Consider the following 4,296-nt stretch of genomic DNA (forward strand, 5'->3'; position numbering starts at 1 on the left):
TCTACTGTTTATTTTTTTACAAGAGAAACCAGAAATTGCTTGGAAAATGGAAAAAATGAAAATTTTAAAAATTTCAAAATGACCTTGACCTTTGACCTTAAACAAATATTCAAGGTCAAAGGTCAAGGGTCACATTGCACTTGACCCCATGCTTCTACAACTTTTGGTTTTAAAGTTATAAGGTTTACTAGTAAGCGCAAGACATTAAAGGGCAATAACTCATATAAGGGGTCATCGGACCCTTTCGCACTGATTGTTGAAGTTGTGTCTAAAGACCCTGAAGACATTAGTGAAGGTTTGATGTCTTTACGGTCTACGGTTTCGGAGGAGTAGCGATAACAAGGTTTTTAATGAAAAGGGCAATAACTTTTAAAGGGGTCAAACTTTGGGGACAAGTATGAAATATTTGAAATAGTTTTAAGAGGACATATTAAAGATGCAAAGATATATAGTATATGTTGAAAGACTAAAAAGATATAAAAAGAGCTTAATTTCTAATTTTTGGAATGACCTTGACCTTTGACCTTTGATATATTTTAAGGTCAAAGGTCAATGAATCGTATGCAGTTGGTCCCATGTCTCTACGACTTATCGTTTTGAAAATTTTTAATTATTTGTAAATATCAAAAACTTTCAGGGGCAATAACTCATAAAAGGGGTCCACGAATACTTTCGCAATGAAAAGATTGAAAAGTCCCCTCAATTAGTCGAAGACATTTGTGAAGGTTTCGTACCTCTACGGTTTACGGTTTCGAAGGAGTAGCGATAACAAGGTTTTTCGTACAAGGGGCAAGAACTCCGAAAGGGGTCATAGGTCATACTCGTTGGGTAGTTTTTCGAAATAACTTTTGATGTCAAGTATCATGAACTATAAAGTTTTTCGATAAGTCTTTTGGTTCAAAAGGCCGTAGCGGAAAAATAATAATAATAATAATAATAAACAGAAGCATTTCAAGAGGTCTTTCCACAGAAAGGTGGAAAGACCTAATAATAATAACTAGTAGATTAATTGTTCTTGAACAATTAGAGGTCTTTCCACCTTCTTTAAATTTCATATATATCTCACATTTAACTCTCTACTGTTTATTTTTTTACAAAAGAAACCAGAAATGGCTTGAGAGATGGAAAAAATGAAAATTTTAAAAATTTTAAAATGACATTGACCTTTGACCTTGAACAAATATTCAAGGTCAAAGGTCAAGGGTCACATTGCAATTAACCCCATGCTTCTACGACTTTTAGTTTTAAGGTTATAAGGCTTACTAGTAAGCGCAAAGACGTTAAAGGGCGATAACTCATATAAGGGGTCACTGGATACTTTCGCACTGAATAGATTGAAGTTGTGTCTAAAGACCCTGAATACATAAGTGAAGGTTTCGTGTCTCTGCGGTTTACGGTTTCAGAGGAGTAGTGATAACAAGGTTTTTCGCACAAGGGGCAATAACTTTTAAAAGGGTTAAGCTTAGGGGACAAGATTGAAATCTTTGAAATAGTTTTAAAACTACATATTAAAGATGTTAAGATATACTGTATATGTTGAAAGACAAAAGAGCTATAAAAAGAGCTTTATTTCTCATATTTGGAATGACCTTGACCTTTGACCTTGACATAAACTTCAAGGTCTATGGTCAAAGAATCTAATGCAGTTAGTTTCATGTCTCTACGGCTTATCGTTTTGAAAATTTTTCATTATTTGTAAACTTCAAAAACTTTCAGGGGCAATAACTCATAAAAGGGATCGACGAATAGTTTTGCAATGATACAATGAAGCAAGAACTCAGTTAGTCGAAGACATTGATGAAGGTTTCGTATCTCTATGGTTTACGGTTTCGGAGGAGTAGCGATAACAAGGTTTCTAGCGAAAGGGGCAATAACTGCGAAAGGGGTCAAAGGTTATATCCGTTGGGTCAAATTTGTTCATAACTTTTTATGCCCTTTACGATGAACAAAAAATATTTTCGATAAATGTCGAAACAAAAAATCAGCGGAAGAAAAATAATAATAATAAGAATAATAAGAATAACTAGTAAACTAATTGTTCTCGAACAATTAGAGGTCTTTCCACCTTCTTTAAATTTTATATATTTTTCATATTTTACTCTCTAAAGTTAATTTTTGTACAAAAAGAATCCATAAATGGCTTGAAAGATAGAAAAAATGAATTTTTTAAATTTTGAAATGACCTTGACCTTTGACCTTGAACAAATATTCAAGGTCAAAGGTCAAGGGTCACATTGCATTTGACCCCATGCTTCTATGACTTTTAGTTTTAAAGTTATAAGGTTTAATAGTAAGCGCAAAGATGTTAAAGGGCAATAACTCATATAAGGGGTCATCGGATACTTTCGCACTGAATAGATTGAAGTTATTTCTAAAGACCCTAAAGACATTAGTGAAGGTTTCGTGTCTCTACGGTTTACGGTTTCGTCGGAGTAGCAATAACAAGGTTTTCAGTGAAAGGGGCAATAACTTTTAAAGGGGTAAATTTGAGGGGACAAGTTTGAAATCTTTGAAATACTTTTAAGAGGACATATTAATGATGCAAAGATATTTAGTATATGTTGAAAGACAAAAGAGATATAAAAAGAGCTTAATTTCTCATATTTGGAATGACCTTGACCTTTGACCTTTGCATATATTTTAAGGTCAAGGGTTAATGAATCTTATGCAGTTGGTCCCATGTCTCTACGACTTATCGTTTTAAAAATTTTTAATTATTTGTAAACATAAAGAACTTTCAGGGGCAATAACTCATAAAAGGGGTTGACGAATACTTTCGCAATGAAAGATTGAAGAGTCCCCTCAATTAGTCAAATACATTGGTGAAGGTTTCGTACCTCTACGGTTTACGGTTTGGAAGGAGTAGCGATAACAAGCTTATATTGCGAAAGGGGTAATAACTCTTTGAGGGGTCAAAGTTCATATACGCAGGGTCAACTGCAAAAATCTTTTACGGAGTACATTCTTATGGACTATAAATCTTTTCGATCAATCTTGAAACTCAAAATCACACGGCGGAAAAATAATAAAAAATAAGAAACAGAAGAATATCAATAGGTCTTTCCACGGAAAGGTGGAAAGACCTAATAAACAGAAGAAAATCAATAGGTCTTTCCACAGAAAGGTGGAAAGACCTAACTAGAGCGAACTCGTTGCAAGGCAACGAAAAGGTCTTCCGTTGGAGCTGTGGAAGGAAGAAGTGACCTTGAGTCAATGTCATGCCACATTCTAAAGTTATACATGTAAGCAATCTTGTAAGGGGAAGCAACTTACAATATTTCGCTAGGAAAAACTGTAAAGGAATGTACGTGACCTTGAACATTCCAAATGACCTTGCGTCAAGCCATGACACACTCTCGTCGTAAAACCCAATCTGTGTGTTACCGACTTGAAAAGTTCACAGTGACACGTGTTCTTTTAGTCCATACATACAGTCACAACATCTTATCCTTAGTGACCTTGAACTTGAGTCAAGGCCATGTCACTCTGCTTGATACCAGCAATGTTTCACTAGTACAAATACGGTAGGGAAATTACAGTTTCTCTGTCAGCGACCTTGACTCGACCAAATGACCTTGCATCAAGGCCATAGCACACACTGGTTAAGAGCAATCCCAATCTGTGGGTTTCTGAATGGATAAGTTCAGCCATGTTTTTTCAGACCATACAGCGAGTCGGGATAATTTGTTAGGTTCAACACAATGATTTAAAAATTCATTGAGAATGTTTAATGTCCAGTTTGGATAAGTAGTACAACGTGGAGATCGGTCCTTTGGATGAGACCGTATAAGGTCTCGTGTCGGGGTAAGTGCTAGAATGAAAAGGATCTCTCATGCTATAAATTTTGAATTTACCGGGTGGCAGTAAATACAATATTTACAACATGACATGTAAATTTTGTATTTGCTGCCAACCGGTAAGTTCAAAATTTACAACATGACAGATCCATGGCACTTGATTCTACCTCTGATTTCAAAAGGTTTGCACTGCTACTGATTTGTATTGTTTGAATGGTCTTTTAAGCTTGAATGCTGCACAGGTGCTTGTGGACAGGACCCCCTCCCCCCAATATACACCCTGGGTCCAAGAATATTTTTATTCGTCTTTTTTCATAAATTAATCTTCTAGTACACATTTACAATGTATTCCATATGAAAAATCCAAAAAATAACGTAGAATTAACGTTTTATTAAAAAATCATACCCGCGGTATTATGAGAAAGAAAAGGTAAGTCACTTCCATTTGTTAACACTGGACCCCTCTTAGATATCGGGCCTAAAATATCATATACCTACC

General features: G+C 35.2%; 1 long non-coding RNA gene across 1 annotated transcript; it reads left to right on the forward strand.

The window, feature by feature from the left end:
* The first annotated feature begins 569 nt into the window (after window positions 1–569).
* LOC133180539 (uncharacterized) lies at window positions 570–3,040 on the forward strand. Its single transcript, XR_009720356.1, has 2 exons — window positions 570–814; window positions 2,919–3,040. It is a non-coding gene; the product is annotated as an uncharacterized LOC133180539 (long non-coding RNA).
* Window positions 3,041–4,296: the final 1,256 nt, after the last annotated feature.

This window comes from Saccostrea echinata, unplaced genomic scaffold, assembly GCF_033153115.1.
Source record: "Saccostrea echinata isolate AGI-Se365-2 ecotype Australia unplaced genomic scaffold, CSIRO_AGI_Sech_v1 ptg000006l, whole genome shotgun sequence".
NCBI classification, from domain to species: Eukaryota; Metazoa; Mollusca; class Bivalvia; order Ostreida; family Ostreidae; genus Saccostrea; species Saccostrea echinata.